The sequence below is a fragment of the Ceratotherium simum genome, chromosome 3 (assembly GCF_057802395.1).
Source record: "Ceratotherium simum simum isolate JZ-2026a chromosome 3, ASM5780239v1, whole genome shotgun sequence".
NCBI classification, from domain to species: domain Eukaryota; kingdom Metazoa; phylum Chordata; class Mammalia; order Perissodactyla; family Rhinocerotidae; genus Ceratotherium; species Ceratotherium simum.
Window position 1 is genome coordinate 18,187,790 of NC_141902.1, and position 26,199 is coordinate 18,213,988.

Sequence of the window (26,199 nt, forward strand, 5' to 3'; positions counted from 1 at the left end):
TTACTCCTGTCTCAAAGAGTCTATAATGTAGCTGGAGAGAGAAGGCAGATATGAGACCAGTAAAACAAAACAATAAAGACAAGGCAGTAATTAATTAAGAACTAAACTACGTGTTATTGTTTCCAGGAGTTGTAGGAAGTTTGAGGAGGAGAGGTCTAGCAGGACTGGAGTGGTGGGAAGGTTTCAGAGCCTGGGGAGTAGGCCTTGGGAGAGCGTACGATTTTAGGGAGTGGACAGAAGCAGAGAGGTCATCCCAGGAGCCTGCCATGTTGGGGAGTGGTGACTTGAATGGCAGGAACCCACGAGGAGCAGTGGAAAATACTTTTGGATAGTTGGGAGTAATGCCAGGAGATCAAGGGCATTAGAATCAGAATTAAAGTAAGAGGAAATGAAAGGCTTTGAGTAAATAAATGATGTGATAATGGAAAAGGTTGACCTGAAGATAGGAATAACAAAAGTACAACATCTAAATGTATAAGTGAACCAATTTCTTTTAAATTGAAGTAAAATTGACATTCAATATCCTATTAGTTTCAGGTGTACATCATAATGATTTGATATTTATATACATTACAAAATGATCACCACAATAAATCTAGTTACCACCTGTCACCAAACAAAGTTATTACAATATCATGACTGTATTTCCTGTGCTGTACATTACATCTACACAGCTTATTAATTTGATAACTGTAAGTTTGTATCTCTTAATCCCCTTCAGCTATTTTGCCTGCTTTCCCAACCCCTCCCCCCTCTAGTATCTACCAGTTTGTTTCCTGTATCTATGAGTATGTTTCTGTTTAGCTTTGTTTGTTCGTTTTGTTTTTTAGATTCCACATATAAGTGAAATCATATGGTGTTTGTCTTTCTCTGTCTGACATTTCACTTAGCAAAATACCCTCTAGGTCCACCCATGTTGCTGCAAATGGCAAGATTTCATTATTTTTTATGGCTGGCTAATATTCCATGTGTATATATACCACATCTTCTTTGCCCATTCATCTATTGAGGGACATTTAGGTTGCTTTCATATCTTGGCCATTGTAAATAATGTTGCAATGAACATAGGGGTGCATATATCTCTTTGAATTAGTGTTTTTATTTTCTTTGAATAAATACCCAGAAGTGGAATTGCTGGATTGTATGGCAGTTCTATTTTTAATATTTTGAGAAACTTCCATACTGTTTTCCATAGTGGCTTCACCAATTTACATTCTACCAACAGTGTATAAGGTTCCCTTCTCTCTACATCCTCGCCAACACGTGTTATTTTTTGTCTTTTTGATAATAGCAATTCTGACAGACGTGAAGTGGTATCTCATTGTGGTTTTGATTTGCATTTCCCTGATGATTAATGATGCTGAGCATCTTTTCATGCCTATTGGTAATCTGTATGTCTTCTATGGAAGAATATGTATTCAAGTCCTCTGCCCATTTTTAAATTAGATTGTTTTTTTGATATTAAGTTGTATAAGTTCTTTATATATTCTGGATATTAACCCCTTATTTGATGTATGATTTGCAAATATCTTTTCCCATTCAGTAGGTTGCCTTTTCATTTTGTTGATGGCTTCCTTCGCTGTGCAAAAGCTTTTAGCTTGATGTAGTTCCATTTGTTTGTTTTTGCTTTTGTTGCCCTTGCCTGAGGAGACTGGTCCAAAAAAATATTGCTAAGACTGATGTCAAAGAGCTGACTGCCTATGTTTTCTTCTAGGAGTTTTATGGTTTCTGGTCTTACATTCAAGTGTTTAATCCATCTTGAATTTATTTTTGTATATGGTGTAAGATAGTGGTCCAGTTTCATTCTTTTGCACGTGTCCAGTTTTCAATTTATTGAAGAGACTGTCTTTTTCCCATCGTATATTCTTGCCTCCTTTGTCATAGATTAATTGACCATATATGCGTGGGTTTATTTCTGGACTCTCTATTCTATTCCATTGATCTATGCATCTGTTTTTGCGCCAATACCATACCGTATTGATTATTATAGCCTTGTAGTATAGTTTGAATTTAGGGAACATGATACCTCCAGCTTTGTTCTTCTTTCTCAAGATTGCTTTGGCTTTTTGAGGTCTTTTGTGGTTCCATACAAATTTTAGGATTTTTTGTTCTAGTTCTGTGAAAAATGCCATTGGTATTTTGATGGGGATTGCACTGAATCTGTAGATTCCTTTGGGTAATATGGACATTTAAAAAACGTTAAATTAAATATTATTTAATTGCTATTATCAAAAAGACATTTCTTCCAATCCATGAGCACAGTATATCTTTCCACTTATTTGTGTTGTCTTCAATTTCTTTCATCAGTGTCTTATAGTTTTCAGAGTAAACGTCTTTCACCTCTGTGGTTAAATTTATTTCTAGGTATTTTATTCTTTTTGATGCAATTGTAAATGGGTTTGTTTTCTTCATTTCTCTTTCTGATAGCTTGTTATTAGTGTATAGAAATGTAACCAATTTCTATATATTAATTTTGTATCCATCAACTTTACTGAAGTCATTTATTAGTTCTAATAGTTTTTTGGTGGAGTCTTTAGGGTTTTCTATATATAGCATCACATCATCTGTAAATAGTGACAGTTTTACTTCTTCCTTTTCTATTTGGATGACTTTTGTTTCTTTTCCCGTCTAATTTCTGTGGCTAGGACTTCCAATACTATGTTGAATAAAAGTGGTGGGAGTGGGCATCCCTGTCTTGTTTCTGATCTTAGAGGAAAAGCTTTCAGGTTTTCACCACTGAATATGATGTTAGCTGTGGGTTTGTCTTATATGGCCTTTATTATGTTGAGGTACATTCCTTCTATATCCACTTTGTTGAGAGTTTTTACTATAAATGGATGTTGAATTTTGTCAAATGCTTTTTTTGTATCTATTGAGATAATCATATTATTTTTATCCTTCATTTTGTTAATGTGGTGTATCACATTGACTGATTTGCGGATGTTGAACCATCCTTGCATTCCTGGAATAAATCTTACTTGGTTGTGGTGTATGATCCCTTCAATGTACTATTGAATTTGGTTTGCTAATATTTTGTCGAGGATTTTTGCATCTATGTTCCTCAGGGATATTGTCTGGGTGAACCACTCTTTTAATAGATGGATTTTTTATTAATTTAGGCTATATAAATGTACCCTGAAGAGATGTGATAAAGGATAGGTAAGGTTCCCTGTGTGTATGTGTGTGGGAGAAGGAGGGGGAGGTTTAGGGTGGGCAGGTGTCCCAAGGATGATGGGACACTTGGATGGCTAATGCCAGTTCACAATTTGACTTCTGGAATCTTGGGAGGTGCATTTGGTCCACAGGTTTAGGGGTCCTGGACCAGCTCCGGGTTCTCAGGAAAGCCATCCTCCTCAGGAAATCAGGGGAGGAATAATGGCAGGCCCCTTGTTTCTTAAGAGAATCAGTTTGTGGTGGTAAAAACAACAGTTGTTAGGGATAGTCTTGCATCTTTCATACCTGCTGCGAAATTCTCCAACTCTGTGATCACTGTGGACAGCAGAAATGCACTTCTATTGAGGACTTTCTATGTGATTTAATTTAATTAAATGCAAACATCAATGCTGTGACATGGATATTGCTAGTTTCATTAAGACATGAGGAGGTGGATGCTCAGTAAAGGTCACATGGTGATAAAGGTGAAGCCAGGGCTTCCATGCTAATCTTCTGTCCACGTATATCTTTGTCCTGCTCTGCTCTCTTTCTCTCATGTCCTGGCAAGGGAAATGGGCATCTCAGAAGATCCAAATTGCTGGAGAGAGTGAAACTATGCAAAAAGAGAAATAGCAGTTTGTTTATGAACTCAAAAAATGGAAAATGAAAGCAGCATATACCTGTATGCTATATGTCCATTTATGCATTTCTCTTGGTCTTTATATAAGAAGTGCTGTTTGAAATGGAAGTTCTTTGTACTAAAATATAGAGAACCCCAAACAAGATGTTTCAATTCTCAATCGAGAACTTATAGACAGACAATAAAACAGTGTTTTTCATAGTGTGTTCATGGGAGACCCAGGAGCAAGGAAGGGGTAAGGTGGGGCCTACATGATGTTCGAGACTTTTGACTCATTCGCCTATCCCAGATGCTCTGACTTTTTTAAAAAAGCATTTATTTTCACATTTGTGTAAGATTTCCTCTGAACAAAGGATTATACAGCTTAGAAAAGGAGGGCCAAGGGGCCAGCCTGGAGGCACAAGTGGTTAAGTGCACTTGCTCCGCTGCGGTGGCCCGGGTTTCGCCGGTTCGGATCCCGGGTGTGCACTGACGCACTGCTTGTCGAGCCATGCTGTGGCAGTGTCCCACGTAAAGTGGAGGAAGATGGGCATGGATGTTAGCCCAGGGCCACTCTTCCTCAGCAAAAAGAGGAGGATTGGCAGATGTTAGCTCAGGGCTGATCTTCCTCACAAAAAAAAAAAAAGGAGGGCCAATTTCCAAGTCCAGTTCTTTTCTTTTTCCCCAAACGCCATCAGCTGAACAACTCAATTGGATTTACTCTGCAATCAAGCCTGGTTTTATGTTTAGTGCTACAAATGATACAAAGCAAAATGCATTATTCTAAAAGTGCACGAAAATATGATCAAGATACTCAAATATTGACTAAATATACTCACATAACCATTCAAGTGAGAGAAAAACTGACTCCAGAGGAAAAGCAGCCATGCCAGCCACATAAATAACAGGCCCTGCTTCAAGGTCCTTTGGGTAAACCAAGGATGAACTTACTCTTTAGAAAGCAAATGGCACAAAGAAGTCCAAGTGTTACACATGGCAAGGACTCAGAGATCAGCTAGAAACATCATCATTCACATCTTTATAGGAGAGTTTTAGGGATGAAATAGAAAAGAGTCCCAACATTTAAAAAGCTCTTGATATAGTCTTGCATTGGCTCTCCTGACTAGTTTTATTATTTTACACTACCAAACTTCATCAAAATATTATAGCAATACCAGTTTCCTCACAACTTCACTAACTGGTTATTATCATTTTAAAGATCTTTGCCTGCTTCAGGCCTTAAAATAAACCCAGTTGCAGGAGGTACAGCCTTTCTCATCACCTGGTGTCCTGAGTTGCTGCACATCACCATGGGAGCATGGAGTTGTACAGAGCAAGACCTGGGGAAATTGTTCTAATTTGTGTCATCTTGGGGAAGTCTACAGCCAATCCAGTGGAACCAGAGCTTTCCACAGAGGATAGGTTCATTTGAACGAGTGCTATAGTTAGCAATCTATGGCGGTGGAACAATCTGAGATAATTTGAAGTTTTGAATAACCAACTATGGTACAATGTTTGAAAAGCTGTAAAAAAGACTTCCTCATAATTCACAATTGAAGAGGGAGACTTCTACAATTCTGTTCCTAAGTGTTCCATTTTAAACATCTTATAGGTAAATAGAAGTAAATGGCATGTATTTAAATTGGATTTGTTCTCAAACCTGTTTCAACTTGAGGAATTGCTGCAATAAAATTTCCTTTAATATCTTTGTTTAACTGCCATTGGTAAAAAACCCCAAATCTGAAGCTATTTCTAAAATTGAAGATTGAACATAATTGATATTAAGTACCATTAAGCTCATTATTGGTCTTGTAAAGATATTTCTATATTCTCTGTGACGGATATCATCTCAGGGAAAAGAAAGTTCATCTCTTATGTGTTTCCTCTATTCAATTCTATTCACCAGACTATGCCATGTAAGGTACTAGCCTCTGAGTACCGGAAAAATGAAGAACAAACCCAGTCTTCAAGAAGCTCTATCTAGAGGTGAGTGGTGTATGTACATGTACACAAATAATAATGCATTGTTATAGGTGCTATAATAGAGACAAATGTAATATAATTGCTTTGGAAACACAAATAGGAAGTCAATAATTCTGCAGTTACAGTAGGGGTAAGAAGGTTCAGAGAAACTAATAAGACATGGCATTTCAGCTGGGCCTTAATTGATGAATAGGAGCTCATCAGGTAGATAAGAGAGCAAGGAAATTCCAGACAGTGGAAAGAGATTGTCCAAAGGGATAGAGGTCAGAAAATTCAGGGAACAGTGGGAAATTGAGTGCACTTAGAGATATGGCTACATGAATGGGTAGAGGCTGGACAGGATCTTGGAAATCCCAACAAGTAAGCTGTGGGCAGGCTGTGAACTACACATTTGTCCACTGAATATTGAGCTAGAATTTACTTTTACTCAAAATCCTGGAGTTGGGGGGTAAGCTCTCACTTCATTGCCTCTGTAAAGGATTGCAATTCCTTTCTTCTAAGATGTATACAAAAGGAAAAGAAAGATTTTGAAAATGAATTCCAATACATTTCTTTCCAACAACACTTATTTGTACATGATTTTCTAAAAGAAACAGACATTCAGTGTATGGATCTGTAGAAATGTGTGTGATTTTACTGAAATATATATTTCTACAGAACCGTAATCATTTCTATCAGATCCTTCCTATTCCACAATAAAAAGTCCTTAAAATGAATGACAAGCCAATGGTATAGCATTATCTCTACTAGGGATTCTTAGATATTGTTTGTCAGTGTCTGAATAGTGCATTTTTGCATGGGAACAAGCAAATCGTGGGCTCTTAACAAAAAGCATCTCAGAGAATTCTTTTGATGATGATGAATGTTATCTTTGGATATGAGGTTATGCTGGGTGATTTCCACTGCATCTTTCTCTCTCTTTGCCTCTATCTGTCCCCCCTCTTTCTCTCTCTGACTCTCTTTCTACCTCTTTATTTGTCTACAGGGTGGCCACACATCTGGAAACATACTAACATTATTTTATTATGTATTATAATATCAATATATCCTTTATTAACCTATGTCTCCAGACTTGATGGCTAGTGTGTAGTTCCAAACTGGCTGATGTCGAGATTAGTCAAATATATTTTGATATTAAATAAGATGAGATGCTTAAAAACAATTGATTCTATTTAAGTTGGGTTTACTTTGGTAGAGCTTCTTGTCACATGGGGAGGTATTTTAGGTACAAACTGATATTTTTATATCTCTGTCAGAAAGCAGCTGTATATGATGCTGTATGTATGTTTGTTGGTAAAGGGACTATTGAGTTAAAATGAACAATTCATGGTAGACCTGGCTGAAAATGGAAATAGAATGGAGGATAGAAGCTAAGGTGGCCGTGATAGATTGATGTCTACATATGGGACTCTGTCAGAGCTTGACTCCGCCTTGGCCTATTCTATCTGTATAGACTATTTCAGCCATACATGGAGGGGTAGGTGTTATATATTTCTATTGTCTGTTCCATACTCTTCCATCAGTGAACTATAATACTTTGGAGAGTATATGTGTAGCTTCTCTCAATGTCCTAAGTATGGCTAACTGTGTCCCAGTAAGGTGCTGCCAAAGGTGCATCCTTCCCTTCTTCTGAATGCCCTCCAGGTCAGCCGCCACTAGTTCATAAAGCACCTTTGTGAAAACCAGAAAAAAAGTGCCTCTTCTTCTAGACAGACATAGTTCAAGGAGCATGAATTGAGGATGGAGCATGAGATGGATTTTGGGTACCCAGTGCTAAAAACAACCTACATTATTATATATGATGGCCCTGCCTCCACTGTCTAGTACCAGGCATCTCCAGGGCACTAATACTTAAGAGAAAATCCCATTGCCCACTTTTGGCTGAACAACCATGGCTTACATAAGTATATAAGTAATTAACACACTAATTAATATGTATACTTAATATACACATAGTGTACATACTAATACTAATACTTAATATGGAGGTAGCATTTCAAGTGTGCTAGATTTTTCTAACTTTCTTTGCTAAAGTTATGATAAAACTTTGAAAGATTTCACCCCATCTGTTTCTGATATCAATTATTCTAAACCAGAAAAGAGAGTGTGAATTCATGAAATATCTTGGTCAGTAAAGCAGATGGTCACAAGAGTCTATAGAAATTCAGTTAGCACCCAAAAGTCCAGAGGATGAAGAGTTATCATGCTGCTTGGCCAAAATGAGAGGGAGAAAATGTGTTCAGAAAGTCATATAATACCATTTCCAGGTTTACTTATGTTTCACATTTTTTACTTTGTGGCAGGCAGAATAATGGGCCCCCAAAGATCTCCAATCTCTAGAACCTGTAAAAACGCTACTTTACATGACAAAAGGAATTTTGCAGATGTGATTAAGGTTAAGGACCTTGAGATGGGGAGATTATCCTGGATTATCTGAATGGGCCCAACCTAATCAAATGAATTCTTAAAAGAACCTTTCCTGACTGAGATGAGAGTCAGAGGGAGATGTGGCTATGAAACAATGGTCAGAGGGCAATGCAGTGTTGCTGGCTTTGAAAATGGAAGAAGGGGGCCATGAGCCAAGGAATGTGGCTGGCCTCTAGGAGCTAGAAAAGGCAAGGAAACATATTCTTCTCTAGACCCTCCAGAAGGAATGCAGGTTAGCTGACACCTTGATTTTAGTCCTCTAAGACCCATTTCAGAACTTTGACCTACAGAACTAAAAGATAATAAATTTTTATTGTTTTAAGCCACTAAGTTTGTGGTAATTTGTTACAGCAGTAATAGAAAACTAATACACATTTTATGTGAATAGTACTAAATAACATACTGCCGGTTTATGTTTGTTTTGGGACATCTCTTTCAAAAACTTTATGGCACTTAATTTTTTTATTAAAAATTAATATACTTTGAACTTCAGTGCATCAAAGGATATTATCAACAGAGTACAAAGGCAACTAACAGAATGGGACAAAATATTTGCAAATCATATATCTGATAAGGGATTAAAATCCAGAATACATAAAGAACTCCCACAATGTAACAACAACAACAACAAGAACAACAAACAAATCACATCAAAAAGTGGGCAAGGGACCTGAATAGACATTTCTCCAAAGAGGATATACAAATGACTGCTAAACATATGAAAAGATACTCAACATCCCTAATCATTAGGGGAATGCAAGTCAAAAGCACATTGAGATACCACTTTATACCATTAGGATGTCTATTATCAAAAAAATGGAAAATAGCAAGTGTTGGTGAGGATGTGGAGAAATTGGAACCTTTGTGCATTGCTGATGGAAATGTAAAATGGTACAGCAACTGTGGAAGACAGTATTGTGCTTCCTGAAAAAATTAAACATAGAATTACCATACAATTCTGAAATTCTACCTCTGAGTATATACCCAAAAGAATTGAAAGCAGGGACTTGAACAGATATTTGTAACCCCTGTTCATAGCAGCATTAATCACAATAGCCAAAAGCCAAAACCCAAATGCCCATTGAAAGACGAATGGATAAACAAGATGTTGTATATACATACAATGGAATATTATCCAGCCTTAAAAAAGGAAGGAAATTCTGACACATGCTACAACGTGGATGAACTCTGAAGACATTATTCTAAGTAAAATAAGCCAGACATAAACGGACAAATATTCTATGATTCCAATTCTATGAGGTACCTAGAGTAGTCAAATCCATAGGGTCAGAAAGTAGAATGGTTGTTGCCAGGGGTTAGGGGAGGAAAGAGTGGGGAACTATTGTTTAATGAATACAGAATTTCAGTTTGGGAAGATGAAAAAGTATGGAGATGGATGGTGGTGATGATTTCACAGCAACATGAATATACTTAATGCCATTGAATTGTACACTTAAAATGGTAAATTTTATGTATATTTTACCACAATAAAATCATTAATATACTCTGAGTAAAAGAAACAAAGTGAGGTTGGTCCATGTACATTTGAGAAATGGTAAGGAAAGCACAGCAAGAGAGGGGTCTTTGTAGAGCAGTGGTTCTCAACTAGGGGAGATTTTTATCCTCAAGGCAACATATGACAATATCTGGAGACGTTTTTTGGTTGTCACAACTGAAGGGTTGCTACCGGCATCTAGTGGCAGAGGAGAGGGATGCTGCTAAACATCCTATGAGGTACAGGACAGGGTCCCACAACAAAGAATAATCCAGCCCCAAAAGTCTGTAGTGTCGAGAGTAAGAAACCCTTTTTTAGAAGTATTGGGTAATGTGGTTGGATAGAGTTGGAAGGAACTGATGAGAAGTGTCTTAATGTTAAGCCAAGAAATTTAGAGTTCTTGCAATAGGTAATATATTCCTTAAGATGGGAGAAGGGAGACTTAATGGTGAATGAGAAAGATTAATCATGGGAGGATGGGTTAGATGCAAGGAAAGATTAAGGGCAGTAGACCAGATAGGCCGTTGTGGTAATCTAGTGTGTGGCAAAATCTACAATGCTCCATTATAGATTTGCACGTGCCAGGTACTATTCTAAGGGCTTTACACGTACTGACTTAAGTAGCCCTCGCAGCACCTATGTGTTATAATCATTATACTCATTTCAGAGAAGAGGAAATGAGGAACAGAGCAAGTGTCCAAGGTTAGTAAGGGATGGAGCTGGGCTTCGAACCTAGGAAATTTGTGCTATCTCTTCTTACAGGTTGAACTTTTTTTTTTAATGCCTAGATACATCTTCTTTTTCTGTCAACTTGGTTAGAAAATTAGGTTTATGGTTAAGTAGGATAAGGGGATTATCCAGACTTTACTATCTCCTTTCTACATTAGACCGAGTTTGAGGGAGCCTCAGAAAGCTGATAAGATAGCAATTGGCTTCTTGAGTTTTAGAAAATTGCTTGGAGGGAAGATTAGAATTAAGAGTGGGTGAATTAAAAATATAGGTTGGAGGAGGTGAATAATCAGGGAGAGATCGCAATTTCTCACCCACCAGCTCTCAAATTCTGACTCTCCAAAAGCTTCAGCAGGCTGTAGATGCCATTCCACTGACATGCATCAAACTTGAAAAACACAATCTAGGCCAGGATTGTCACTCCACCTCCCACTCCCCAGTAATGCTGAACACTTCCCACTCAATAATCTTTCTCCATGGAAGGGAAGGAAGACGGCCATGCCTTGCTGTGATGGCCTTGCATGAGCTTGTTTAGGGAATGGAGGGGTCTGTGCCACTGAGGAAGGAGACAGAGGAGAGAAGGGGCTCTCGGTTTCATTGAGAGCATGTCACACTCGACTGTTTGCCTACTCTTTGTAATCACTATTGCAGTTTGTCATTGCTCTGAAGATCTGGAAAAGACTGAAAAGCTGCTGGCTCAATTAGTATTTGTCCCTGACGTGGTTTAAGACCAGGAACCCAGCTGTTTTAGTCTTGATTCTATCACTAAGAAGTTCTGTGATCTTGGACAACATTACCATATTCATCATTATTTTACGGCCTGCCTTTCCAAGCAACATCTCCTTTTGATATTCATAACAGGCTACTGGAGTGGGCAAAGCAGATATTATTAGCATTTTTTTCTGATAAGAAAAACTGAAGTTCCAAAAGGATAAGTGATCTACTCAGGATCACCCAGCTAGCAGGTGACAAAACGGAGGCATGAATTTGGTTTAACTCACTTCAAATCTATTTGTTCCGATGCCACTGCTTCTCCAACTCTAGGGAGCATAAGCATCACCTGGAGACTTTAATAAAACACAGATTCCCTGGGACCTACTCCAAGATATGACATGTATTACTATAGAATAATACTAATAGTATCTATTACTATAATTTCTCTATTATTTAGATAGTGTCTCTATGCTAATTTAGTAGGCTTGGGCTGGAATCTGAGAATCTGCAATTCTAACAACCACCCAGGTGATATTAATGGTGCTGTACTATGGGCCATGTTTAAAGTAGCACTGCTTTATATTATACCACTGTACCTCTTTGTATCTCAGTTTCCTGATCTGTAAAAGACAGATGATAATAACTGGCTTTCTTTATCTCTCAGAATTGCTATTGGGATTGTGGTGAATTAAAAATGGCTACAAACACTTTGCAAGTTCTCCCATAAAGAGAAATAGTCTATTTCCTTGCCTCTTGAATCTGGGCTGGCTTGGTGACTTGCTTTAACAAATAAGATATGGTAAAAGTGACATGTGACTTCCAACCAAGACCTTAAGTGGCCTCGCAGCTTCCATTCTTGCCCTTATGGAACCCTGAAGCCATCATATGAAGAAGCTCAGGCTAGAACTGGTGGTGACAGAGACCTAGCTGATGACCCAGACATGAGTGAGGCCCTTCAGGATCATTCTATCAGCTAAATAAAGCCAAATGAGTGAGTCCAAGAGAGACTAGCAGAAGAACTGCCCCATCAACCCACAAGATTATAAGAAATGATAAATTGTGTTTGGGTTGGTTTGTTATGCAGCAATAGATAACTCAAATGGGGATAAAATGGGTAACGATTATGCAAATATTTTGAAATTACAGTAATACCTCGGCAAATTCTCTAAGAATAAAGCTTTTCATAATAAGTAATAAAAACAGCTGTACTAAAAATTAACAAAGCAGACAAAAGATTTAACATCAAGCTATTAGAATAAACATTGAATAAAAAAGAAATCTATGAAGACATACTAATAAAAGCAGATGAACGAATGGGAGAGAAGAAGATTCTACCGTCCACTAGCAAGTGTAGATGGAGTGGTCGAGTTGGAAAATCAGCATTTTGCAACCACTTGGTGAAGACTGATTAGAGCAAGAGTCATCAGTGGATGCTAAATCTAGGGGAAAAGTTTGATGAAGACGATATTTGCTTGGTCTCAATGTCTTCATAGGTTGTTATTCATCGCAAAAGGAAAACCCTTAATTTCACAGTAGGAAAATCATAAGATACCATGAATGGGTAATCAAAATTAAAATCACCATTGAGGGTCGACGGACATTGTGTGCCTCTAGATGTGATACCACGAGAAGGACACACCCCTGGGGATGCACAACCTCAACCTACTCATGAGGAAACATCACTCAAATTGAGGGATAGTCTATAAAATAACTAGCACGTGTTATTGAAAAATTAAAACGTCATGAAAGACATAGAAAGAGTGAGAAACTGCTCCAGAATAAAGGAGACTAAAGAGACATGACAACTAAATGCAATACATGATCCTTGACTGGATCCTGACTTGAGGGGAAAATGCTATAAAGGACATTATGGGGACATTTTAAAAGATTGGAATACAGACTGCAGATTGGATAAAAGTCTTGTATCAATGTTAAATTCCCCGAACTCGATCACTGTACTGTGCTAATGTGAACCAAATATTCTTGGTCTTAGGAAATGCACATTGAAATATTAAGGAGAAAAGGGTCATGATGTATGCAATCTACTCTCAAATAGTTTAGAAAAAATAAATTACGCATACACACACATATGAGACAGAGAGAACGAGTGAGTGAGCATGCAAGAGAGAGATGATAAAGCAAAAAAGGAAATGTTAAAAATTCATGAATCTTGGTCAAGTGTATATGAGAGTTCTTTAAGCTAGTCTTGCAACTTTTCTGTGAATTTGAAATTATTTCAACACAAAAAGTTATAAAAAGTATATGCGTGAATGTATTTTTGATTTCCAAGTGAAGGTGAGCTTAATAAAAGGAAGATCATAAGGAAAATAATTGATTGATTTGGCCACATTGAAAAAAAAGCTTCTGGGGGCAGCCTGGTGGCATAGTGGTTAAGTTTGTGTGCTCCACTTCCACGGCCCAGGATTTTAGGGTTTGGATCCCAGGCATGCACACTGCTTATCAAGCCATGCTGTTGCAGGCATCCCACATATAAAATAGAGGAAGATGAGCACAGATGTTAGCTCAGGGCCAATCTTCCTCAGCAAAAAGAGGAGGATTGGCAACAGATGTTAGCTCAGGGCTAATCCTCCTCACCAAAAAAAAAACTTGTGTAAAATCATCAGCAAAATTAAAAGACAAAATACAGGCTAGGAAAATATTTGCAATAAAAATGACACAAGGCAAATGTAATTAAAGTTGTAACTATGGAGAGCTCATACAAACTGCTGTAGGTAAAAAAAGAATACAGGCTCACGCAGGGGCGCAGCGGTGGCCCGGGTGAGTGTGGAGCACCCGGGGTGAGGGCCCTGGTGCGTGCTGGCATCCTGGGCACCATTGGCTCCAGAGGGCACTGGGAGGGGCCAGGTGCCTGCAGCCTCCCATGCCCCGAGAGCCTTGGATCATGGCGCTGTATACACCATGATGGATGAGCACAGTGGGAAGGGCACGCCCCCTCGGACTTCCACTGCATCCAGTGCTGAAGCTGCCAGCCTTCTGAGCCCACTCCCTGTTCCTGAAGGGCACTGGGTTCTCTGTCGACATCTTGACCCTGCTGAGCAGCCACTGCCAGGTCTGCCCCCGTGGCCGGGCACCTGGCAGTCTACCTGGCTGTCTACCTGCCAGACCAACCCTGGAGCAGTGGAGAGTGTGCGGTCTCCTGCTTCCTGCTCTGCAAAGGTTGGAACAAAGGATCCAAGGGCCCTGATGTCCACCCCTTCAGCACTGCAGCCCCAAGAACTCACTCTGCTCTTCCTGCAGCCGGCAGTCCCATCAGACCCAGTCCAGGGCAACACCTGATGAGGAAGCACAGGCCTGCAAGGCATAGATTTGCCCCAGACCACACAGCCAGTAAGTGGCTGAGCCCCAGTAGGACCCAGGATGGCCATCTTCAGAGTGTGTGCTCCACCCCACCATGCTGCATCACGAAGGAAAACAGGCTTCCAGAGGGTGCTGTACTCCAAGTAGATTCCCAGCTTCTCCGTCAAATTGTCAGAATCCACCTACTCTGGTTCCCATCTGCGAAAGGCCTTGGACTCCTCATTCTCCTCTGCCTTCCTGACTGTGAGCCTAGAAATCACCAGCAGGAGGGTCAGAGTTCAAGGTGACAGTCTGGGGGAAGGAGGCTGGAGCCCCTCTAGTGTTCACTCTGGGCATTCAGCATAGCCTGGCCAGTGGGATCGGGTAGGGTGGGGGAACCTTTTGTTGGACTTATTTCTACTCCTTTTTCAGAACATGTAAAAAAATGTCTTCTGCCATTGGCCACCAAGCCTAACAGTTCACCTGCACCCAACTAACAGGAATTTAAAAAATCCCAGGTCTGGGGTACAAAGAATACATACCACGTTCAACAAATAATACAGTGGCAGCTGCTACCATTTATGGAGTGCTGCCTTGTTCTAGGTGCTATGCCAGTCACTTCACCTGTGCTATCTCCCGGAGCCCTCTCTGCCACTCTTCGAGGTGTGGGTTTCCAAGTGAGTACCCAGGGTCACACACGTTATAAAAGGGGGCGAGGACGGGAAAATGGTACCTGAGCCTGGACTTGAGGCCCTTGGGGAAGGCATTCTTTCCCGTTTCCAGTCAGGACCTCCCCAGAATCCTGGCTCCCCCAGGTCACAGGATCTGGGGCCCTCATTAACTATCCTTAGGACCAGCTGTGAATAAAGCTGGCAAATAAAGCTGGAGGGTTCTGTCCCTCCTGGTTGTCACTTCTCTCCCCTCTGAGAAAGGAAGAATCTGAGCAAAGAATAATTAGCGTCAGAAAGGTCTCCACTCACCCGGCCCTGCCTGGGAACTAGCGGGCCTGGCGTTCCCACTCCGGGGACACTGGCCTTCCTCTCCTCTCCTGGGTACTGTAAAAAGCCCTTTCAGTCAGAGCTTTCTCTGTCCTCTTGGGTCCTGCCACCTCTATTGTCTAGCACTTTCCACAGTCACCTGGAAAGACGTCAGGCCCCACCTGGAGGGCAAGGAAGGCCAGGAAGTCACTGGGGTGGCTTTTTATCTCTCCCACCTCCCCCCTCCTTTTTCCTTTATCCTCAGCACCCTTTAGGGTAGCCAGGGGTTGGCTAGAGGAGTGTAGGGTAGCCATTGGTCTCAACTCTTGATCAATTTTTTTAATTCTTAGATGAAAAGACTAAAATAGGAGAGTGGTCATGCTTGGGGACAAGTAGCTTTGCCTGTTTCTAAAGGCATTGCATTCAAGAAAAGTAGCCAGCTGTTGCTTTAAAACCTGGTTCTCTTTAGCCAGGAAACTTTGGGTCTGTAAATGGGCCTTTTGCTGGGCATGAGGGACTGCTGGGGGGATTAACTGGGAGCAGTGTGTAAAGCAGCCAGTCTAGGTAGAGAGTGAGCAGCGCTGGGCCTGGGCATCAGAAATGGGGCAACACTGACTTTTCACAGAATCCTGTTCTGTGCTGTTTACCTTTTTGTTTAAGCATTTTTCTAAAGGCAGTGTAAGTGTTGATGACTGTTAGAGCTGGGTAATGCATTCGTGGGGGTTCATTATAACATTGTCTCTATTTTTTAAAAAAAATCTATTTAAAAATTTCCAAAATGAAGCGTTTTTAAGCAATTAAAAAAATAAAAATACAAACAAGAATGTTCAAAAAAATAAAGGAAAAATACTAACCAGTGTTAAAAAAGTTTATTCTTACAAGTAATACAATAATGCAAATGGAAAAAATAGATGTCTTTTCACTTATGAAATCAGTAAAGATGGAAAATGATAATACTCACTGCTGTACGGGATGGAGCATAGTGAACACTCATGCTGGTAACTTTGACAATTTGTACAATTTGGAAATCACATATCAAGAATTTTAAAAGTGTTCTTACTCTTGATCCAGTATTTAAATTCTAGGAATTCATCCCATGAAAAGCATTGGAAATACAAAGAATCATTTGTATCCAAAGATGTTCTTTGCAGCACTGTTTATGTTATTGAAAATTTGGGTAGTCCAACAAGAAGTTAAGTAAATTAGGTTGCACATGATGTTTGTAAAAAGTTTTCAATAATATGGGGAAATTTTTATAATGCATTAAGCAAAACGAGAGCATACACTTAAAAGACTAAATGGAAATAAAATATTAACAGCTATCCACCAGTCAAGGTCCTAGCAGGACACAGATGGCACACCCAGCAGGGTTTAGCTGAAGAAAGTTTAAAGAAGGGATGATTTATAGAGGTGTGGGCAGGGTTTTAGGAGCCATCCAAGGACTTAACAGCAGAGGGTAGCTACTAGCCCTAGTCCCCAGGCAGGCAAGAGTAGGGAATGGGTGACCAGAGCTTGGAGAGAGCTCTGGAAGATGCTAATCTAGCTCTTTTCCTACCCTGTGATTTCCTGATCTCTCATTGGGCACCTCATATGTGAAATCTGGTAATGCAGTCCCTAGAGATCAGCTTTCTGGCGCAGAGAGCAGGGCAGAGAACTGGGGAGAGGATCTAGAGGTGTAAACAGAAATTAACCAGCACAAGTATTATCTCTGGTTGGAGGACTGGGGGTGTTTATTATTTTCTTTTTATCTGCTAGCCTATAAAACTCCTGGCAGTGGTGTGAACACCCCCTGCCCAAGAGAGGGAGTTTGGTAACAAAAGACATACCCTTTACATATTATGTTTTCTTTCTCAAGCTATCAGAGTCAAAACAATTTAAGATGTAAAATTTATATTAAGAAGCACATGCTTATATTTGTCTAAGCTATCTGTTATGATGTTCTTCAGCAATTAATTCCTCCCTCCCCATAACTCCTCTTTCCTGATTTTTGTATTGTGGTCTTTTCCCCACATTATTTGTTCATTTAGTAAGCAAATTTCTTACAACAACAAAATCTCATAGGAATGTCTGTTTTATGAGTAGCTGTGACTGCATAAACACTGTACTGTTATAGCAGCAGCAGCAGCAGCAGTAACAGCTTTGATTTGGTCAAGGCCACTGAGGACAAGGGCGGGCCACTTTCTGTCACCCCCACACCTGGGGAAATGCAGTTCTCAGAACGTCCATGGCTATTGTCGAGGCAGAGGAGGAGTCAATGTCAGTGGGAACACTGCTTTCCTATTTTTAGAACCACTGTGAGTATAATGGATGTTTTGTCTAGGGCTGCCCTTCAAACTGGCCAAATGTTCACGCATCTGTAGATTAGGCACATAGCTATAATATAAAAAAATCCAAATTCATTTCAGTTGAGTTTAGGAACATAATACTTGAATATTTTTATTTGGAATGTGTTGATTTTATAGAAAGTTACTGGTGTAAAGCAAGTGACTGTATTTTAAAATATGTCTTTTATTAAAAAAATTTTCTCCACAAAGGCTTGGTATTATTTAATCAGGTAAATCTGATTTTTGTTATAGACATTTTATGTTTGAAAAGCAGTCATATTTGAGGTGTGTAACGGTATCATTTTGGCCTTGACAAGCTAATTTGAAAAAAGAGATTTTAAAAGAAAAAAGGTATTTTATTCACTCAGAATTTTGAATAACTTTTTAAAGTATAATTTGAAATGATTAAAACAACTCATTACTGCTAAAAGTCTTGGGTCATGTGTATTTTGACTTAAATTATTTTGCATATTGATGTTGATTTTGATCATTTGCTCACTATCAAGGCTTCTCTGTGGATATTATGCAGTAAAACCATTAACAACACAGATTTCAATTCAGAATATTAAAATTCATCGAAACATTGTATGTGCATTGGTGCATTGAGAAGTTCGGTCACGATCAGCCTGTCGTGGCTTATCTCCTTGGAGAAGCCCTAATTTTCTCAGATGCTTTGGCTTGTTTGAGTGTTAGGAGCCTGGACCTTGAACTCCCTTTGAACTCATCTTTCTAAGTTGTAGTTCTATTTCATCAGGTACAGCTTTAAAAATATTATTTCGGGGCCGGCCCCGTGGCTTAGCGGTTAAGTGCGCGCACTCCGCTGGTGGCGGCCCGGGTTCGGATCCCGGGCGCGCACCGAGGCACCGCTTCTCCGGCCATGCTGAGGCCACGCCCCACACACAGCAACTAGAAGGATGTGCAGCTATGACATACAACTATCTACTGGGGCTTTGGGGGGAAAAAATAAATAAATAAAATCTTTAAAAAATATATTATTTCGGAGTAAATTAGATAAAATAGATGTTGATGCCCTCCCTTTTCATTTTTTCATGTTATCACGTGTATTCTGACTTTGGTATTCATCTAACTCTAATCATTAACTTAAGTAAATGTGCCAGTGTGGTAGATCTATTGATTAACTCAATTGATAAAATACTATTTTTTTATTACAAAATATCTAATTAATAGCCATAATTTATGTGTTAGCTGATAAGAAACATGCAAACAAAATCAGAATAAATCAAATGACTCATCAGGCTCCCATAAAAACCGTGTAAAATTGCTTAGTTATCAGCATATTAAAAAGGTAAAAATTTAGGATTGAATTTTTATAAATAAGTCAAAATTGAGATCTATAGCAAGAATTAAGCTGTCGATTTATTACAATGGCTTGAGCTAAGGATAAACCAGATGAAGAATGAGCCCATTTATATATATAGTATAGTATAATATAATACAATACAATACAATATAATATAATATAAATCACTGCCATTTTCCCTTTACTAAACACTTAAGAACACTAAACTTCACTTCACAAAAGGGGCCAATGCTGAGGCCTGCACTTGAGAATGCCCATGTATGACAAACATGCACAAATTAAATTAACACATCATGGGAAACTCTGCCACTAAGATCTAGTGCTTAACAATAGCTTAGCAAATTCCATTAGGCTTCAATGCCTGAGAATAAGCGTCTATGGTCTGATGCTCTACCTCTAGGCCTAAGGATACCCTTAGCATCCATGGCTTTACCTTTGGATTTATTATTCCCTCATTTCCTCACAGCTATATCTGTTCAATACAAGCTGGCAGTGTTTCTTCTGGTATAAGATTCTCAAAACCCTTGTTGGTCTTCTGTGCAATTCATGGGGATCCAAGACATCACACAAGAGGGTCTTCCACAGATCTTTCCTGGATTGCCCCATCTTTGTTCCTGACTTCTGTTGAGATGGTTGCTTGGATTCATGAGTTACATGCCTAATCTCTTTAGCAAAAGTCTGTCCAGCCACACCACTTGTGTTCTCTCCAGAGCGCCCTTTCTCATCTTTTGCTATCTGGAGAGGTTGAGAATTTTCCAAATATCAAGTGCTAGTTCCTTTTTGCTTAACAGTTCCTTCTTCAATATCTCTCTTTCCTCTTGCATTTTACAATAAGCAGGAAGGAAAAACCAGGCTGTACTTTCCACACTTTGCTTGGAAATCTCCTTAGCTAAATATCCAAGTTCATTGCTTACAAGTACTACTTTTCACCCAATACTAGAACACAAATCAGCCAAGTTTTCTGCCTCTTTATAACAAGAATCATTTTTCCTCCAGTGTCCAATAACATGTTCTTCATTTTCTTCTATGATCTCATTAAATCACCTTTAAGGTCCATATTTCTACCAACCATCTCTTCAAAAGGCAATCTGGGCTTTTTCTATTATGTGTCTCAAAATGCTTCCAGTCTCTACCCATTAACCCAATTCCAAAGCCACTTCCACACGTTTACATATTTGTTACAGTAGTATCCACTTCTCAGTACCAAAATCTGTGTTAGTTCCTTAGAGCTCTGTAATAAAGCAGCACAAACTGGATAGCTTAAAACAACAGAAATTTATTCTCTCACAATTATGGAGGCTGGAAGTCCAAAATCAAGGTGTCAGCAGGGCTGTATTCCATCTGAAGGGAGCTCCTTCCTTGCCTCTTCATAGCTTCTGGTGTTTGCTGGCAATCTTTGGCATTCCTTGACTTGTAACTACATCACTCCAGTCTCTGCCTCTGTCATCGTATGGTTTTCTGTCTCTCCACATAACCTTCTTATAAGGACACTAGTCATTGGATGTAGGACCCATCCAAATCCAATATGACCTTATCATAACTAATTACATCTGCAAAGACTCTATTTCCAAATAAGATCATATTCTGTGATTCTGGGTGGACATGAATTTTGGGGGGACACTCTTCAATCCAGAGAACCTCAAACATATTAAATTGCCTAACTATGCACAAAATCAAAACTGTTCATTAGAGTCTAATTAGCAAAAAAGTGAATCAATAGTCATTGAGTATCATAGATGCTTATGAAGGAAATTAATTCAATTTTCCTAAGGAAACGTAAATTTCACATGTGTAGTTCAGTTTACTTTCCTATCTTTAGGATTATATTTTTTACCTCTTAGTTGGGTCCATTTTCTTAATCTACTGTATTAAGACCCAATCTGGAAAAAAAAAGTTACAGGGCAAAGGTGTTTTTTATTTTTGTTCTTTGTTTGTTTCATTCACTCTCATCTTACTGTTCCCTGCCCATCTCTCCTCTTTCCCAGAGTGGTTGTCATGTTTGTGATTCTCCATCCCCTTTTAAGTACCCGTCTTATATTTGGGAAAATTCCTAACTTGTAAGTTCTGCCTACCTAAATTAAAATTCCCAGCCCCCTTACCAGTTCTTTTTAACATTGAACCAGAAATTCTAGCAAGGCAAAAAAAAAAAAGCATGCAAATTGGAAAGGGGGAGGTAAAACTGTATATTCACAGATGATATGAACATCCATATTGAAAATCCTATGGAACTGACAAAAAAGCTACTAGAACTAGTAAGTCTAGAAAAATTGAAGGATACAAAGTCAATATACAAAAACCAATTGTACTTCTCTATACTAGCAGTAAACAATCAGAAATTGAAATGAAAATAAAAACAATACCATTTATCATAGCATCAAAGACATGAAATGCTTAGGGATAAATTTAATATAACTTGTACAAGACGTGTATACTAAAAATTACAAAACATTGTTGAGAGAAACTAAAGAAAACCTAAATCAATAGAGAGATGTACTGTATTCGTGGATTACAAGACTCAATATTATTAAGATGTCATTTATCCCCAAATTGATCCATACATATATTCAATGGAATCAGAATTAAAATTCTAGCAGGCTTTTATACAAATTACCAAACTGATTCTAAAATTTGCATGAAAATGCAACAGATGTAGAACAGTCACACATACACAAAACATGAAGAACAGAGTTGGAGTACTAACATCATCTGATTTCAAGACTTATTATAAAGCTACAGTAATCAAGACACTGTGGTATTGGTACAAAGATAGACATGTACATATAGTTCAATGAAATAGAATAGAGAGTTCACAAACAGATCCAAATAAGTTTGGTCAAATGATTTTTCACAAATATGCTAAGAAAATTCAATGCGGAAAGAATAATCTTTTCAACAAATGGTGCTAGAACAATTGGATAGTCTATGCAAAAGAACAAACCTCCACCCTGATCTCACACCATATACAAAAATTAACTCAAAATGGATCATAGACCTAAATGTAAGTGCTAAAATTATAAAATTCTTAGATGAAAACATAGGAAAAAATGTTAGTTAATTTAGGTTATGCAAAGATTTTGTAAACACTATACAAAAAGTACAAACTACAAAGGAAAAAAATCAATAAGTTTGACCTAATCAAAATCAAGAACTTTTACTCTTTGAAAGACAATTCTAGGAAAATGAAAAGGCAAGCCACAGAATGGGAGAAAATATTTGCAAAACATTTATCTGACAAAGGACTTGTATCTAGAATATACAAAGAAATCTTACAACTTAATTATTCATTTATTTTTTTTGTGAGGAAGATCAGCCCTGAGCTAACATCCATGCTAATCCTCCTCTTTTTGCTGAGGAAGACTGGCTCTGAGGTAACATATATTGCCAATCCTCCTCCTTTTTTGTTTTCCCCAAAGCCCCAGTAGATAGTTGTATGTCATAGTTGCATATCCTCCCAGTTGCTGTATGTGGGACGCAGCCTCAGCATGGCTGGAGAAGCGGTGCGTCGGTGCGCGCCCGCATCCAAACCCCGTGCCGCCAGTAGCTGAGCGCGCGCACTTAACCACTAAGCCATGGGGCCGGCCCTCTTACAACTTAATTATATGAAGACAAAGAGCCCAGTTAAAAATAGGCAAGAGATTTTGACATTTCATCAAGAAAATATATGAAAGGCAATTAAACAATATGCTTAAATCACTAGTCAATAGGGAAATGCAAATTAAAACTATAATAAGCACCCAATAAAATGGTTAAAATTAATAAGACTTACCATGTTAGGGGTTAATGAGAATGTGGAGTTACTGGAACTCTCATAGACTGCTAATGTAAAACAGTATAGCCATTTTGGAAAACAATTTGGCAATTTATCAAAAAGTAAAATATACCTACCATTCGACCCAGCCATTGCACTTCTAGGTATTTACCCAAGAGAAATGAAAGCATATGTCTGCACAATGACTTGCACATGAATATCCAAAGGAGCTTTATTTGTAATAGCCTCAAACTGGAAACAACCCAAATATCCATCAACAGATGAGTGGATCAACATAAAATGCTATATCCATACAATGGAACACAATTGAGAAATATAAAGGAATGAACTACTGATACATGTAATCACGTGAATTAATCTTGAAATTATTACGTTGAGTAAAAGAAGTCAGACAAAAAAGAATACACACCCACGACTCCATTTATATAAAATTCTGGGAAATGAAAAGTAATCTAAAGCAAGAGAAAACAGATGCATGATTGCCTGGGACAGGGGAGTGTGAGGGAGGTGGAATGGATCACACAGGGTATGAGGAAACTTTTAGGGCTAAGGTATAGAGTCATGATCTTTTTATAGTAATGGTTTCATAGGTGTATACATATGTCAAAGCTTACCAAATAATGTACCTCAAACATGTGCAGTTTATTGCATTATCAATTATTTAATATTTAAGCAGAAATATTAAAAAAAGGAAAAAATAAGAAAGAAAATTTTTAAAGGACGAGAAGAATATTTCAAATTTTGTTAAAGATGAGAGCTGAGATGATCTTTGCATTCATGATTCCATACTCGTAAAGCACTTAGAAGAGCCTAACTCAGAAAGCAAGTCAATACACATAGTTATTATTCTTATTATTTAAAATATCCTCAGCCACTTTTGATCTAGGACACAGACTATCTGAGCAAGACTTCAATTCAGGAATGAGCAACAAAACAGAATAGCTTCCATTTTGTTGGCTTTTGTCAGAGGTGTCCTGCTTTGGGGTCATCAGTGGTTGCAAGGATGAACTCCTGACAAGGAAGTGGCACCAGGGATGGTGATGGTGCAGTGGCAGTGTTCTTCTCAGGCCACTTCTCCGGCATGATTTAACTTTAGACCGTTAGCCTCAAGTCTGTTTCTCCATCCTTCCCAACAATTCTGTAAGTTATCTTAATAGAGTTTAATGTATCAATTTCCCGCTTAACACAGTGAGAGTGGATTCTGTTGATCGCAACTAAACACTTTGATCAATATAACCCCAAGAAAAAAACTGCAAAAATTAAACATCTTTTTAGAAAAATTCTAATTTGTTTTTTCTCTTTTCATTTGTTTTGGGGGGAGAGGGATTCTTAATCTCCTTAGCTAAGCATTAGCAACAGGCTAAAAGACATTTATATATTCTGCACTCCCTCCCCTCACCTTTTTCTTAAGTTTTTCATTGTTGCTTTACATGGAAATCTTAATGTGAATTAAAATAGAGGCATGAGGGTGGGACACACAAGATTTTCCATGAAAAGATTTTGGGTTCTCAGAGTGTAGTGATTTGGACAGAAGTGGAAAGGTGGTAGAGACGGATAGACATAAATATAAAGGGTATTAATGAGGACATAAATAACATAAATGATGGCAAATTTTGATACTTTCTATTGCTGCTTTAAGATAATGTTGGACGTGATGGGCCTGTTGGAACATTACATACCAGCTTTTATGCAAATGAGTTTTCACTTGATTAGGAATTTTTGCTTCAAGAGGTAACATGATTTTCAGATCAAATTGTCATTTTAAGGGTGATGCCTCTGGGTAACAGGTACCCTCAGTGGAAGGTAGACCTATATGTACTGATGTAGAAAAGTATCTGTGACAAGTTTTTGAAGAAAAGGTAAAGAGTAATGTGGATAGTATAATCCCATTGGTACGTGTATGTGTATATGTAATGTGATATTATATTGTTTATTCATTAGAGAAATTGAACCAGAGAGGGTGTGAACTTTGGCACATCAGACACAGTGGAAGGCAGGGGTGAGGAACTCACTGGAAACAGAAAGACTGAATAAAAGTTTTTGCAGTGGAAAATGAGAAGCCCTCTCAGCCTCCTCTGCTCTCAAGCTCCAATAATGCCAGCTGCCAGGTGTACATATACCAGGCAGAGGATCAGACACCAGCTCCAGTGGTGTCTAATCTTCTATATCTATAGATAATGATATTTGGAGAGTTTCCTAAAACAAAGTCTGGATTTCTGATTAATTACCCTAGAGAAAAGTGTATTGGTCAACAAGGGCTTACAGTCAGCTATTTATTGTTTCACTCTTAAATATCGTATGTAAAGATTGCCAGACATTTGAGGAAAGCCTCCAACAGAGGCCAAAATAATCTAACTAAGCAACTAACTCATTCACTAAGGAACTCAAATGAAAAAAAGAATTAAGAATCAAGAAAATATAAAAAACAAAACACTTTGTAATATCTTATGATAGACAAGATTCATAAAACCAGAACAATCAGAAAAGAGGTAAAAACTCTTAGAAGTTAAAAAAAAGTGATAGAAATATTTTAAAAATTAGTTGAAGACTGAGAAGACAAAATTGAAGAAATCGCCCAGAAAATAGAACAACAAATAAATGTATAGGAGGAGACAAATGAAAGAAAATTAGAGGCTCAATCCAAGAGGCCAGCATCTAAGTTTAAAAAGAGAAAACAGAAAAAAGGTGGGGTAGAAATTGCAAAAGAAGAAGAAAGTTTTTCCAAACTGAATGTCATAAGTCTAAAGATAAGAATTGCCTCTGAGTGTCCAGCAAAATGAACAACAGCAAAAACACTCACATGAAAGGATATCATTCTGAAATTTCAGACACTAGGAATAAAGAAAAGATCCTAAGTGCTTCAAAGGAGAAACAACAGATCATATAAAGGGGTCAGGAGGGACAATGGTATCTGACTTTTGGGCAGCAACACTGGAAGGTAAAAGATAATGGAGACAGGTATTCAAAATTCTGAGGCAATATTATTTCAACCTAGAATCATTCACCCAGCCAAACTATCAATTCGTGTTGTATCAAAGTGCAAAGAGGGAATAAAGAATTTTATAATATGCAAACTCTAAAAAAACCTACTTTTCATGTACCCTTTTCCAGGAAGCTACTGGGGAATGTGCTTCAGTACAGGAGGGGAATGAATCAGAAGAATATATGGATACAGCAAATAGGGGATCCAATGTGAGAGAGAGCTAAAGGGAATCCCTCAGATGATAGTTAAGAGGAAATCTCTCATGAATGCTAAGAACCACTCGTACAGATCAGAGCAGGAGGATGGAAAGTTCTAGCAGGTCTGTCTTCAATAAACATAATGAATTTGATTACTTGATTATGTGGAAAATGTTGATTAAGTCGATTTTACATCCCTTTTAAAGAGTTT